Genomic DNA, 16,453 nt, shown 5'->3' on the forward strand with positions numbered 1-16,453 from the left:
TATTGGAACGGGGTGTACTATGTAATGAAAGAGGTTACGGGTATTGCTCTCTTACCGGAGGCCAGGCGCTGCTTGTTAAATGTCTGGAAGCCTACAGATTACAATGTAGCCCAGACCCAGTGGGCAACCCTGGGGGCCATGATTGCTAAGCGTGATATTGTACAGTTGTGGGGGTCCCAGAGGCCACCTACAGTTGAAGTATGGAAGGAAAACATGGACTGGTGTATGTTTAGGGAAAAAACGGTATATCTAGCCCGGGCTGCCCCCGGAAATGGCACAGAGTGTGGGGGCCATGCAACAGGTATCGTGGAGACATATGTACACCACCTGCAGTGGATAACATCGACATCCCACTCTCCCCCTGACCCCACATTAATGTTTGCATTATTGTCTGTTTACTGCTTCACCCCTGTTTCCCACCCTTCCTTATAGTGATTACTGATTAATGATGTACTGTTTATCTAACCTCGTTTGAACAAAGCACTCTGTATATTGTTTTCTTGCCTTGCTTGTTATACTTAATAAAAAGAAATATAAAAAAAAAAAAGAAAAAGCTGCATCTTATATATATAAATCATGTTAGGCCCCTTCCTGTTTCGCAACCCGTACACCCACCATAGGCGATCATTGTGAATCACAGAGCGAAAGTCCATAATGGGCAAGCCATGGCTTCCATATTCTCCAAAACCTTTTAGGACAACCCTGTGCCTTATAAGTTGCCTTTTCCCTCAACATATACATATCCATGCTGTTCCTCCATTCGATTAGAGATGGGATCGCCACAGCCCCCCATGCCTTAGCCAGGTCACGTTTCGCCACCACCAATCCCAATTGAAGTAGGGTCAGCTGTCGTTTGGGGAGATCAATTTCAGTGGATATGCCCAGCAGGACAAACTGTGGACTGACCGGAATTGTCTCTCCCAGGACCTTACCCAACTCTCCCACTATGGTGGCCCAATACTGTTGAGTCCGAGGGCAGTCCCACACTGTATGAAAGAATGTGCCTGCCGAGGCCCTCCAAAGCAAACAATCAGGTGTCTCTGCTCTTCCTATGCGGTGTAGTCTTGCTCAGTCATAGTATGCTCTATGCAGGTACTTGAATTGAATCAATCGAAGTCTGGACTTAATGGCCACCTCTCGGGGGTGCATCAGCGCCAGTTCCCAATCTAGGTCATCCAGCTCACCTAACTCTGACTCCAATTTCGCCAGCAACCTCTGTAGAGTGTCTGGATTATTATTAATCAATGTCCTATATGTCCAGGAGACAGCCTTCTCCACTAGCTCCCCCATCAGGAGTCACCCCTCCAGTAGTGCATACTCAGGAATGTCATTGGTCTCTATGTGTTGCGCTCGCCAGGCATGGGTCAGCTGTAGGTATTTGTAGTGCTGAGTCTTGTTCATATCATATTCAATCTGTGAGTGTGAGAAAGTAACCAAATCTTTACGGTATAGTATGTCCTTAATTTGCAAGATGCCCAGCAAATTCCATTGCCAGAAACCTCGCAGTTTTGTGATTTCCGGAAGCCAGTTACCCACCCAAAGTGGTGTTTACCTAGTGACTCGGCCATCCCATTTCATTTGTCGCTCAGCCTGTTTCCAGGCTGTAACCACAACCCAGGTCGCTGTCAGGAGTTGTGCAGCACCTCTTCCCCCATATAGGTAATGTATGTGTGGGCGCTTGGTAAACTGAGTGTGTTCAAGTGCATATGTGGGGTGATCTCTCTCCACATGCTGCCATTCATTCACTGCTATTAGGTGGGCTGCCCAATAATATGCACGAAGATCAGGCAGGGAGATACCACCATTGTATTGATTACTTTGCAACGTAGCCAGTGCCATCCTCGGTGGCCTCCCACCCCAAAGAAACGTGCGTAATAAATCATCGATTTTATTAAACACCTCAACCGGTATATGCTGGTATATATTTTGCAGTACATAGAGGAACTTGGGGAGCACTCTCATTTTGTATAGTGCTGCCCGACCTAGCAACATCAGTGGCAGAGTCTTCCACTGTTTGATGTCCACTCTAAAATCCCTAAGCATCCTGTAGAGATTGCGTTCCAACGCCATAGTCACATTCATTGTGACGTAAATCCCTAGATATGTTATTCTCACCCTGGCCAGCTGGAGTTGGCAGGGGCCGACAGTGGAACCGCTGCTCCTGGCGTCGGGGTATAGGTATGATTTCCCCCAGTTAATGTTGTACGCCCCATGCTTGCCATACATCTCACAACTGTCCATTATGGCGGGAAGTGTCGTCTCCGGGTTTGTGACATACACTAATATAACATCCGCATACATGGATATGAGTTTGTCGGTCTCAGCGTTCTCGCCACTCCCAAATCCCTCTATGTCCCGGTGTCTTCGGATCACCCAAGCAAGTGGCTCCAGCACTAAAGCAAAAAAGCAAGGGTGATAATGGGCAACCCTGCCAAGTGCGTCTACCTATTGGGAATTCCCGTGACACTACTCCATTGACTCTGACCCTGGCCACAGGTCTCTCATAAAGGACAACAATCCAATGCCTAAATACCGGACCAAAACCCAAACTCCTCCAAAACAGACATAAGAAAAGGCCAGTGGACAGTGTAAAATGCCTTCTCGGCATCAAGGGAGAGAACAAGGTGTGGATCCTCTCTTGTATTAACCACTTCTAACCAATTAGGTACTCTTCTCAGATTGAGCCTAGTCGACCTTTTGGGCATAAAGCCGGACTGGTCTCTATGGATGAGGCCAGTAATTACTAAAGCCAGCCTATTTGCTAGTATTCTATCCAGAATCTTAGTCTCTATGTTTTGTATTTTATATCTCGATGCAATGACAGAAGGAGCAAAAAACCCGGTCAGGCGGCACACTATGCTAAGCACAGAGTTTTAGCATACATGTTTTAAGCCACGCCGTTAATCACATTGGCCACACCCCTTAGATAGACCCCCCCAATTTTTTATCCCACTGAAAGCCCTGGTTGCTCCTAAACCTATCACTGCTTGCTCTTACCATGCCCATCTTTCTCTTGCCTATCACTACTTGCTCTCCATTGTCTGGATCCTACCCTTATCACTGCATGTGCAACCCTGTCACTGCTTGCTCTTCACTGTCCCTGCTTTCCTTACTGTTTATGCTTTATCCCCCCACATGTTCCTACTTGCTCTTTCCTGCCCCCGCTCAGTCCTTCCAACCCCTTGCTACTCCCACACTCCGCTTCTGCATTTCAAACTTGCAACTGCAAAGCCAGTAGGTCCTTACAATGGAGGTAAGGCATCGCTCAGATTACCACCCAAAGCCTTGAATGCCCCAGTGACTGACAAACCTGGAATCCCCGTAACAGGTGACCCCAAGCATTCCAGAAGCTGGGTTAAAATATCCTAGTGCAACAGGTAAATGGAGAATACCACGCTTCTCTTCTCGTCAAGGTCAAACCAATCCACAAGAACCCAATAAAATAACACCACAAATGTACCTAGTCCCACCTCCTCCACCTGATGTTTGCTTCCCGTGGAGGGGATGAAAATGGAGGCGAAGTAACATCATGCATTTCAAAAATACCACCAAAAGTGATTGTTTTTTTATTACTCAAACCGGAAAAGGAAAAATCAACCTACACTGTCCCAACTCAGTACCACCCCACGATGGCCCACAGTTCTAACCCCAGACCCTAAGGAGCTCAAACTGTGTAGCCAAGCCAAAGGAGTGACCGTCACCGCACTTACCGACTAATGTCAAGGCGTTGTCTCACCTTATTCCACCATTACATCACATTATTTGTGAAAACCCAGTTAAACAACTGGTTGCCAAGTCAGATCGAATTGCGTTATACCTGGTGGTCGGGGTGAGTTTCTACACCAGTCTTCCCCTTTCAAGGCAGTGCCGGGCAACACACTTGTCAGTGGAGGCAGATTACTTTTAAAGTGGTGAGGGTGATTGGAGTTCAATGCAGTTATATTCCTGAGAGCAAATTCCCCGCCTCGCACGCCTGGATTTTGCAATGTGCTTCCTGAATCCTGGGAAAATAAGGCCCAAACACCCCAACCAATTCCAGCACTGCTCACATGCGTTTTCTAACTAGGCGATTAGCTAGGACCTTTGCAAGAATTTTAGGTTTAGCATTAACAAGGGAAATAGGCCGATACGAAGTTCAGTTCGTTTTGGATTTGCCTTCTTTGTGAATTACTACAACGTTAGCTATGCGTTGATCAAGTGGCAATTCCCCTATCTCCCTGCTCTCCTCAAACATAGCTTTAAGATAAGCTGCCAATTTATCAGCGTGAAGTTTAAACAGTTCTATGGGGATCCCATTGGGACCAGAGGCCTTGCCCGTTTGAAGCAACCTAATTGCCTGTGCTACTTCATCCGTAGTCAGAGGATTGTCCATTCATTGTCTTTCAGTAAAAGAAAGGGTGGGCAGAGTTATGTCTCTCAACAATTTGGCGGATTCGTCTTCAGTATAGGGTGGCACCGCTTTATACACTGCCTCGAAATGGATGGCGAAGTGGTGCGCAATGGCATGTGGCTCCACTGTACAAGTATTGGTAGTGTCGTGAAGGACTGGAACAAGTCTACTTGCCCATTCCCGTTTGTCAAGCCAGGCTATTAGTTTCCCAGCGTTGTCACCCAGATCGTAAATTCTCCCAAGTTTTTCTCTCTTCAGTGTTCGAGCTGCATCTGCGACTAATATTCGTCCTGTTAAAGTCGCAATATATAGAGTGTTTCAGGAGTATCCTGCCTCTCCAACTCTCTCTCAAGTCTGTGGATGTCGTCTTCTATGTCGGAGACCTCCCTCTGTCGCGCCTTCTTGTGACTAGATTTGAAGGATAAGGCTTCCCCCCTGATCACAGTCTTAAAGGCCTCCCAGAGGGTCTGGACAGAGGTCCCAGTACCCTCGTTCTCACTAAAATAGCTATCCATTGCGGTTAGAAGACCCTTGCGTATTTTGGGATGCCAAAGGAACCAGGGGTTGATTGGAGCAACCCTGCCCACACGTATGTGATCCAGGAGTATATGTACCCATAACGGTGAATGAACGGATGTACCTCTGGCTAAGTGTCGGACCTCATGAATATGTGAGACTTGAGAGCTGGGGACCAAGATATAGTCAAGTTGAGAGAAGCTGTGGTGAGCAACGGAATGGAAAGTGTATTGTTTTTTCTCAGGGTTGAACATGCGCCAATCATCTACCAGTCCCATAGCCTCGAGGAAGTCAGGTAGCCTGCGAGAGGCGGGCCCCAAATCACGAGGGGGTTGGCGATCCAACCCACCCGAACCCACAGAGTTGAAGTCAACTCCCAGCACCAACAATCCCACCGGCAGAGAAAGAAGGGTAGTGCGGAGGTCCTGATACGTGGTGGCCTGGAGGCCAGGAGGAACGTACATGGACAATAATGTAATAACACTCCCTTCCCAGGGCCCAGTGATGCATACATATCGACCCCTGTCGTCGGTCCAAATGGAGTCCACACTAAGGCGGAATGTGTTCCTCTGGAACCAGACGTAAACCCTGCAAGTGCCATTAGTTTATACCCACCCCTGCTCAACGCCCTACAGGAGTGACCCATCAAGTGCGTCTCTTGAAGAAGCACAATATCAGGGGCATGTTTCCTAATATATTGAAGGACGATACTTCGCTTGACTTTGTCCCATCGCATGCGTTTTCTAATACTAAACAGTATAAGAGCAGTGCTAGGATTGGCTGGGGCATATAATACTGATGAGGCCGTGTATCTGTTCACGCAGATCAGTGGTAGCCTTGAATGTGGAATCCTGAACTGCGCATGTCTGGTTGGCCACAGCCAAAATACTGTTCAATCACACATGCACAGTTCAGTGACTAACAGCTGCAGCCAGTCGTCCTACCCACCCACTGCATCCAGGGAGAGAGAGTTCTGTAGCCAGCACCATAACGCAGGAAAGTGAATGGAGGTACAAAGAAAGTATTTATATTTTAAAAATAATGAGCCTGGGAGTTAGTAGCTCACAGTAGGGGCTCAGCGCCACTTTGCCCCTATGGATGAGCCGCCCCTGTCCTTGCTCCTGGTCCACACTCTGTGCTTCTTGTACTTCAGTCCAAGCAACTGGGCGGTCTCTGAACCTGATGCTACTGACAGCGCGATGTTTAGACTTCCGGCGTCCAGTCATCCACTCTACGATTCCCCATGCACCCAAGATGGCGGATGTCTGCATTGTCGGAAAAACAGTCAATGCTGTTGGCTTTGCCTCTGCTTGTTTAACCATCCTTTTATTGAAGAAATCTTCCCTGTGTTACTCAACCTCCCATGTTAGGGTTCTCGGTTTTAGTTTTAACTACATTTCTACCTAACATCTTTACTTTTAAATCCTTCTCACTTCCGTCATTACAGAAAAGTAGGTTTCTCTCCCACCCTGGTTGAAGTTGAGGTGTGGTACGTTCTAGACATGCCACATCCGGCTCCCTGCAGCCCTGTTACCATTTAATGAGCTAATGTGAGAAAAAGATAAGTGACAGCTGCAGCAAACAAAAACGCGATGGAAATGAGTTCATTTTAATGAAGAAAAGTCCCTGCACCAGCCCACTGTCACACTGCAACTTTTGCCTTCTCAAAATCAAAATGTGTTCTTGCAGATGGAGACTTTACAGACATGTTTTTTTTTCCCATGAAATTTTAGTGTGGCATCTGTGCTGATTCTACTAGTTACGCCCATTTCAAATGCAGAGAAACGCGCACGAATTATGTTTAAACAGTCATATTGCACTCACAATTCAATATGAAACTGTTCAGAAACTAGCGCGCTCCGTCTACCAGTTCTAGATGGTGGACAACTTCCAATTTACTTACCTCTCTTTACGTGTGACCAGATTGAATTTTATGATTCAACCCATTGTATCCATGACGTATGTGGTGGTACCCTAAGAAATCACTTCCCAGGTCACAGAGGTGTCAAAACAGGGCTCACGGGGTTCTCTTGTTACTATCATTTTTCCTTTGTATGTCAATCTCCACGGTCAACGCGCTGTTTAATGCACACAGATCTAGGTAACATCTACTTGTGCTGGGCATTTTTCACCTACATTTGCAGCAAATCTGACCGCTGCATAATAGTATTTTGCACAAGACAATCAGTCAACTCATGCCGCCCAAAACAGTCTTGCGCACTTTGCATGTTTTCCATGCAGACTGCATTACAGCCTGCCTGAAGAACATACCCAGGCCCCCAGTCAGCGTCTCAGCGCCAAAGCACGGCACTCAGGCCAATCACAATGCTGCGTTGTTATTGGCTGACTGGTCTCCAGGGAGTGTTTCCGGTAAGGCCGAGCGAGGGAGGACTACGTAGGTGAGGAAGCGGCGAGAAGGTACTTTTTAATTTTATTTTTTTATTCCTGCTTCCCCCGCATCCTCACTCTCCTCATGCCTCGAACCCCTACCTCCCGTGCCCTTCCCCCTCCCACCCTCCTACCTCCGATCAGTGCTGGCCGCCGCTGTTTTTAAAAAGGATTTGTGGGTTATTTGTTGTAAGTGTTTTTGTGCACTATGGTCACAGCCTTTAATATGATTCGTTTATGGACAGGAAGCCAATGTAGTCTCCTCACCGCATAGTAGAAGAAAGGTGATCACATTTCCTTAAGCCACAAACAAGTATGGCAGCCAGATTTTGAACAAGCTGCATCTGTGAGATCAATTTCTTGAGAGAAACTAGCAGGACAGCATTCCCATAATCAATGCATTAATTTCCCTTAAGGTTTTCAAATGAAAAATCAGGTTTTGGATGTGTGGGAAACATGGGACTCTGAATTGAGATCAGAATGTGCCATGTTACGCCCTATTTACAAAGTATCTAGGCAGATGGTTCACTTTGTAAACCCCTGCGCTACATTACACCTGCGTAAAATATATGCAGGTTGGGCGTTCCCCCACATCAAAGCCACGTAGAAGTGGCGCATTGAAATCTATAAGATTTCAGTGCCCCACTTCTAGGACACCATTGTGTGAAAACCTTATGCCTGCCACATGACAGGCATAAGGATAAGAGTGATGCAGGCCCTTTCACATGGCGCATGCCCCATGTGAAAGGACACTTTGCTGGAGTTGTGTCTGTTTTCAGACACACCGCAGCAATGCACCACTTTTGCGCATACAGATACGTCAGTAATACTGATGTAGCTGTAACTCCATGCGACATGATGCGCCGTACTTTAAATACGGCGCATCTATGTTGCACGGAGAAGTGTTGCAGCAATGCAACACCTCATAAATGAGACCCCCAGTATCTTGGTAGCTGCAGTGCTTGTGCGGCGAGTGTTGCAGTCCAAATTATATTCTCCAATTTTATTTTTGGGAAGTTAGAAGAACTTTGGTTTTACTTGGGCTTTACTTGGGTTTAATTTTAAGTAGTTTCTGACATCCACAAGCAGTTAGCTGTCGAACTCTCAGATAACAGGGAATTTGATTGCCTACTAGTGTCAGATGGAGTAGAAAGGCCAAATATAAGCTGTGTATCTTCTTCGTACATGTAAAATCGGTGTCCCAACTGATGCTGTAACTGAACTAGTATAAATATTGGAAAGTAGATAGTGATAGAAAGGACCCTTATGAGACTCTGCAGTCAGAAAAGAAGAGCAGCCGGCAATTTGTCAGGGAAGTTAATAATCAGTGGCCGCTGGTGGAATTGTAAACTGGTGAGGCGTATGCAGAACGAATGAACGTATGCGAGCGAGCGCGACAGCAATAAACTGGCATGACAGCCTTCTGCCAGACTACTCAAGAGATACCTACTAGAAATCTGTTTCAAATAGTGAAAAGGCCTTTACAAACATTTTCACATGCAATTAGCAATATGGTAATGAATGCAATATGCCCAATATATTGCAGATAGTGTTCATGTAGTTTCATCTTTATCTATTATATGCTTTTGCTTGTCTGCTGTGTTTGATCCTGGTGATGTATGTCTTCTTTGTTGTGATAAGTATTCTACCAACCATTGAGACCATACATTATACCGTTATGAAAAGACAAATGCAGCATACAAATTGCCTGTGTTGGAAAATGAACAATATATCTAAAGGCACGCCATTTCCTAGAGTATATATATGTTAAGTTTAATAATTAAATACTTATGAAGAAGACCCAATGTGTGTATCGGTGTAGCATATTTATCATATATGAACAAAATCCATCAGCTGGTTTGCCTGCACATGAAACGCAGGGACAGAAACAACTTCTGATCACTTTTCATTGGGTCCTGGCATTGATCAATACAAGTCAGTGGATAGCAAACAGCATGTGTTGCTTTGTGCCACTCTGCATCAGGCTAGCCTCAGTCAATCTGCACACTTGTATGACTTTGGCCGAGTTAGCTCACCTCTTGCATCTCAGTAAAACCAACTAGAAATGGTGAGCACTGCTGATGAAACAAACCATGCCCTCAATGAGCACTCAACAGAGGACCTCATTGACACCGACAGATTTCTAACTCCATCCTCGACTGGGCTCCCGATGATTTTAAGATCAAGCATTGTTTTTATGGTGTATTGATCAGCCGCTCTCCCTTTTGTTATTGAGTAAATCGGGATCCTCAAAACATTCATCTATAATAAATTAACCTCATATAAACCATTCACATACCAGGCGACGGAGAGAGTGAGCCTTCAACACTGAGCGTTTGAGTTGTGTGCTAAACATAACAGAGGCCATATTTAAACTCAGATTGAACAGCGTTGCAAAACGTGTGCTGGCGTCCCCTTTACATCAGGTATAAGAAAAAAACAGGAAGAAAGCAAGATGGGAAATACATCTGGGATAAAGAAGTCTCGCGCATACAAAGACTCCTGTCCATAGTTATTGGGCAAGTGCGCCCCTTTTTCAGTTCTACACATTTAAACATCGTCACACTATTTATTTTACACTGCATATAAATCTCCGATTATAACCTGTCAGCCTTCAAAAGCATCTCAAGTGAATTCAGAGAAGGAACAGGAAAGATGAAGTTAATGAAAGGCATTGAAGCACCGGGGAAAGGTCCAGGGTAATTACCGGTTTAGGATCTCGTGGTGCGTGCATGCATCAAAGGTTGCATGCGCAGCAGCATGTTGGATCTGTTCGGGCACCCTCGCGCCCTAACGCCATGGCAACTGTCGGCTTCCTTGCAGGGGCTGAGTTTCAAGTAAGGCTTGCCCTTGAGAAACAGTGCGTTCCGAATTCAAAGCACCAGCGCCATGTCACCACAATAAAGCAAAATTCTCAAATATGTAAATCTGCCAACATTTGTCAAAACTTCGCGCACCAATGCCGGTTTAATGTTGGTATGTCTGCCTTGGACAACAACGATACTGGACTTCAATGCACAACACAAAATCAGTCGCGGCCTGCATTACGGGGGGGGGAGGGGGTGGAAATGGGGTTGTTGCGGTGGAGTGGATGGGGGGGAGGTGGGATAAATACCTTACCTTGGATTCCCTCTTTTTTCTCAAGTCCAGACTGAGACTCGAGACTTGCGACTCCCGCCGTCGCTGCATTCGAATTCCTCTGGGCTGAGCTCGTCATCATCAGGAAGGCGGCAGGCAGCCTCCCTCCCCTCCACACAAGCCAGCGCTGTGATTGGTTCGGCCGGCTGCCCTACCGACGTCATTTCTCTCTGAATGCTGCAGCACAGCAGCATACAGAGAGACAGGGAGAGTGGGAGGGGTTACTCGTGGGCAGGGGGGAGCGGCTTGCCTACTGTGTTAATACTGTCTGTTTGGGTAGCCTCTCAGGCTGCCCAAACAGACAGTATTACCAACAGTGGGCAAGCCGCTCCCCCCTGCCCTCGAGTAACACCGCACACACAGGAACTATTGCTTTCTCGCCGTGCGAGAAGGCAAGGCAGAAACAAATGGTAGTTATTATCATTGGTAATAATAACTACCTTTGTTTGCCTTCTCGCACGGCGAGAAAACAGGGGGGCGGGGCGCCCCCCGTCCCCATGGACCGGCCGCCACTGGTAATAATTCATATCAGTGCAAAGCCGCTTTTCCTAGGTTATTTAATCCTAGTGACTTTTGACATTGTTGGCCACAGCCAATGACCTCACAGTGACACTAATAATGATTGGTGGCAGCTGATTTTTTTAGTAGGTTAAAAGTCTGTTAAACTATTGCCAGCTGAGGCTGAAACTGCCTACCTGCTCTCCCCGTTAAATCTATGTATTATGTCATTTATTTTCCCCTGATTACATGAGGAAGCTGCCAGGGCCCCTTTCAGAGAGCCATGGGGTACTGGGCCCAACCGTAATGGGTGAGGCCTTTTAGTCCTGATGTCCAACCTACTAAGGAACTGGACCAAGTACCCCTTCTGCACTTGACTCTCAGTGGTAGTGAACACGAATCCTAACTTAAAGTGTACAGAGTCCTATCAATAAATCAATGTTCATTCAAATGCTTACTTTTATAAGAAAAATAATTATATTTCTAACCCTACACATTCAAAGGAACAATGATATTCATAAGCAATAACACAATCCCCTTGAGGCCAGGGCTCTAGCGTTTGTTAGGCAAAATCCCTGTCCTTGTTACGTGATTGGGGTTATTCCCCATCCACTAGTGGGTGAATCTAGGGAATGCTCACTAGTAAGCTGTAATCAAGGGTTCCCATTTGACTGTTCAGGAATTAGTCAAAAGTGTCTATGGTTCAGAAGTATCATAAGCAACAAACACCCTGGGCCCCCACAGGCCCAGTTCAAGTCTTACCCACCCCTGCAGTATGGAAGTGTTTATCAATGCAGAGAGTACCATCACCGCGGGTACTCACAAGTCCTGATCCTGTTCGAAGAAGTCGGGCTGCTCGCAGTACAGATGACAGCAGCTGTTAGGTGCAAGCTTTCTTCCTTGAGCAATGCTGCCGGCTTTTCTCAGCGATTAGAGTTTCTCCCAATCCGCAAACACAAGGAAAGTCACCCTTCTCCACATGTGGGGGGGTTAATCTTCCAGCTCCTGATTGGAGCCTGGCGAGGTTGCCACATCTCCTGCAGCATCCTTCACTTTCCTCAGGTGGGATCAGTCAGGGGCAGGTCTTGGTGTGCCAACTTGACCCACCCGTCATAGCAGCAATCTTCTTTCTGGGTAGCAATCCAAACTTCTGGAAATGTTGGTATCAGCAGCCCCTTCTGGCATACGAGGTTGTCACTGTAAATCCAGGCCTAGGGACAGACTCTTATTATGCAATCCTCCACACCACGGCCACCCCTACTGGCATACAGGGTCTCCGATTAAGGCAGACAAAAGTCTCAACGCTCTGGCAACAATAAGTAAACGGTGCCCCATCTGGCATACGGGGTCACTGAAACGAGACGGTGGGGGCCTGACATTTCCTGTACAACATTCTACACTGGTCAATGCGGCCCTCTCTTGGCATCCCGGTGATGCTGTATTACTCCTGCACACAGACAAGGAGCCAATCAAGTCACAGCCATTTCCTGACACCTCGCTCAAGAAGTCATCTGAGTAAGGCTCCCCACTGTATCCCATTACCATCAATGCTCTCTTATTCCTCACAGGGCAGTATGGTTTGGGCAAGCAGGTAGGTGGGGTCCAGACTCCAGGGCAGGTGATTGTGGTTTCCCTGGGTGATGACCCCTCACCTAATAGGGAGACTATCTGGCCTTTACCCCCAGTCCTGGTCAGAGGTAGAAGTCTTGTAGAGCTTCCCCTTCACACACAGCCCATCAGGCTGCTTGGCGTATGACCAAGTTTGGGGTCTCAACCTCCCCTTCTTATAGGCCATTTCCAGACACCAAATGGGATTTGGGGATCTGAGTCTTTGCAGTTTTATGTTGGGATCTACTTCTTTGGAAGTGTACACTTTTCTTTCTCTTCTTTCCTCCTATCACAGCTGGGAAAAGTCTAAAGCTGATTTTCTCTCAACACCATGGAAAAGATTTGAGCTCACACCTGGATGCCCACCACAGTGATATGTGCATCAAAAGGTTCATCCTGGGCTCCCAGCCTTACTCTTAATGACTCCCTTATCAGCCCCATCTCCTTCCTGAGTTGCGTCCAGGCCCCTTCATTCTGATCTATCATTGAATCAAAGAGCAGCCTTTTGGATTGTAAAGTAGGAGTCTCTTTCTCCCTTCCTCTAGTCTAGTGTGTGTTCCACTCATCTCACAAGAATTCAGCAATACACAAAATTCTCTTGTGGGATTCCTCTACTCCTCATATCTTCACCAGGCAGGCCTGCGATTCGCAAACTGGAGCCCTGGTACCTCTGTATAATGTATTACTGCATAAACGTGGATTAATTGTACTTTGACAGCGCACATACTCTCCAGTACGGTTGCCTCCATACATTGCACCACTACAGCCAGACTCATTTAGTCTATGCGCACTGCTCAGTACTTTAACTTTTCTGTATTGTACCAGCGTATGCTATTTGCCAATACACACACTGCCAGCACACACACTCATCATATGTGCGCTGTACAAGATTTCACCCTTCATGTATTGTACTTCTTACAAGCACATAAACACCCAGCAGATGCTTGTATTGTGCATGCACTGCCCAGCACTACATCTCTCATGTAACATATTCCTTTCAGGCATACATATACACAGTACATGAGCTAACCATTCATGTACCACGCAGTGCTGTTCTACTTCTGTACTGTAACCTTCCCAGGCACACATACATCCAACACAGAGACACTACTTCTGCACTGCGCAGCACTCTACATCTATATGATGCAGGTCAAGTGTAAGTTACGCACACATTAGCGGAACTTTAGAAAGGTTAGTTAGCCTGTAGGCCTCACTCCAGTGACACAGGGTAAAAAGGACATGTTAACGTCTACTGATCACTGCACGGTACACCGCCACCACCACACTCGTGTTGCTTAACTCTTCTTTATTTTAACATTTTTTTTTGTAAGGCACACCATGCATCCCATATGAGACATATTCTTTCACAGTATAACATTACATCATGCTCCACCACGGGTAGCGCTTCTGATATCATTGTGCTTCAGGGTTGAATCTTTCACCCACCCCCCTCCAGTAGGCCAGAGGACCATGCAATATTATTACAGTGCTTTTATTTATCACCCCGCTTGCGTGCCTGTAGTTGTTCATGTAGACACCAAGGCAGAGCTGAGTAATACTCCAGAGTGATGCCACTATAATTGGCCCAACCCAGTCAAATCTGTCCATGCTTTTTTGACACCCACGTCCTTGGTAAATTGGCCTCTTAAGGACCATAAAGTAGTCCATACACTTAGCCCGTTTATTAGTCGAAGAGGACGATGTTGATTTCCATTCTTGAGTAATGTCTGTCTTGGCTGTTGCTAAACCCAGCCACAACAAAGCTATGTGATATCTATCACCCACAGTGATGTCAGTGACATGCAATAGGATCAGTTTGAGAGGGGAGTGCTTTGGGCGCTCCTCCCAGTCCAAGAAGACCACAATCCATGTGACAGGCTTATGTCATGGTGCACACACATGATCCTTGTCTGCCTATGACAAAAACAAATCTGCATTAGGCTATCCAGACAACAGTACAGTTGGGCCCTCAGGGCAGGTATAGACATTTCTTACCATGCAGAGGACTTTTCTGTCCCAACAGAAGAGTACAAGTGAGAATACCTAGATATGTGCCATAATTGGGTACCTTTGTAGAGATCCCCTTTAATGTATGCCAATTGCCTTGTTAGTTGTAGCCAGTTCTCACCATGCTACATAGGTTTTGATGGAGTGCCACTGTGATTGTTGCAAGAGCCGATAGAATGCAAGTCATTGTTTAAAACGTTGAAATGTACTCAAAATGTTGGAGCAAAAATTCAGTAGTAAATTTCAGACATTTTCAGGAGTTGGGCCCAAACCCCCCTCACCCCCCACCACACACACCCGAGTTCTTTTTTATCAAAAGAATACAACTTTAACACCTGAAATATATTAAATATAGCATAATTAAATAAGGAATAAAAAAAATACAAAATAAAGCAACAAAATATTACATAATTAACAATATCATGTTAGCTATCACTAACTGATCAAATAAAGAGCATTGTTCCCTATTTGTTTTAAGAACAGAGATGATCTTGACCATCTTGCTAATAGTACTTCATGATGCATTGCATGCAATACAAGTGATGCAACATGTGGGGAAAGAACACAATACTAGCACGGTAGCATCAAGGGTCTCTATGTGCACATTTAAAAGTTATGGGACTAATCATTTTTACCTTGCTTCTCTGGATAGGTTTAAGCTTGACCAGAACATTGAAACCTAGATATTTCATTTCCGGAAGGGGAGTGCAATACTGTGTTCATGACAGTCCTGAGATTAAAGGGAGACGGGTAATGGTCAAGACCCCGGGGGCTATTACAGTGTAGTTTTACTCACACATAGACTATGAAAGGACTATTTAAGTTTTTTGTATCCTGACAAAGTGCATGGTAGCTGAACCTTTTCATGACAGGAGAGGGTCAAGGATGCAACCCTGTGTACCGTGGCCGCACTTATTTCTCCACTCTTGCCGCTCACGGTGGTCTAGAGATTATTCTCAAGCCATGCTAGATGGAGGACAGTGCGTACTGCGAAAGGGCACATGTCAGGTAACACAAATGTGACTGAGCAAAGAAATATTGTCATAGGGAGTGAGTGTCCTCACTGTATGGTCTTCAGTTAATTTGCCTGCATATCTCGAGGGACCTTGAGCTGCACGCCTCTGGTCCTTGGTAAGAATTGGAGAGCTTCTTGGTCCTCTGTATCATGTCTGTGTTTCTGCTTTCGTCAGAGTGACAGAGGTCTTTTATGTAGGCATGGTCATGGTTGTATGTTAGAATAGCAAGTCAGAAAATATGATATCCAAAAAATGTTATAGGCAGAATATCCATTGCTAAGATTTTGTGAAGTTGAGTATATTGCTCGCTTTGCCACTGGATTCAAGCAAGCCGGGCTGGGGACGGCTGGAATGCCAGAAACCGGTCCCCGGAAGCTTGTTTCCGGTCCAGGGAAGACATGGCTTGGCAGTTCGGGCTGGACTGTTCCCATGTGTCACAGGGTCAGACTGATTTGCATGTGGCCATGTCTGAACTGGGGTGGCAGAGTGGGCTAAAGAACGGTGATGGATTAAACCCAGATCTTTTGACTGGTTGTGAGTGTTTGATTGATTCAGATGCTCCGTCCATCACCACCCCCTTTTGTACCGCTTTTGGCCGCCATAAGTGTGGCAGGGTATGCTCAGACGTGAGTCCCTTGCTCGCTTTGCCACTGGATTCAAGCAAGCCCGGCTGGGGACGGCTGGAATGCCAGAACCGGTCCCCGGAAGCTTGTTTCCGGTCCAGGGAAGACATGGTTTGGCAGTTCGGGCTGGACTGTTCCCTTGAGGCACAGGGTCAGACTGATTTGCATGTGGCCATGTCTGAACTGGGGTGGCAGAGTGGGCTAAAGAACGGTGATGGATTAAACCCAGATCTTTTGACTGGGTGTGAGTGTTTGATTGATTCAGATGC

The 16,453-nt window shown here is 46.3% G+C and overlaps 1 protein-coding gene across 2 annotated transcripts in view; it reads left to right on the plus strand.

Moving 5' to 3' along the window:
- Positions 1-16,453, plus strand: part of CRTAC1 (cartilage acidic protein 1) — a 1,573,434-nt gene that overhangs the window by 1,007,834 nt on the left and 549,147 nt on the right. The window lies entirely within an intron of this gene.

Source organism: Lissotriton vulgaris, chromosome 5, assembly GCF_964263255.1.
Source record: "Lissotriton vulgaris chromosome 5, aLisVul1.2, whole genome shotgun sequence".
In the NCBI taxonomy this organism is placed as follows: domain Eukaryota; kingdom Metazoa; phylum Chordata; class Amphibia; order Caudata; family Salamandridae; genus Lissotriton; species Lissotriton vulgaris.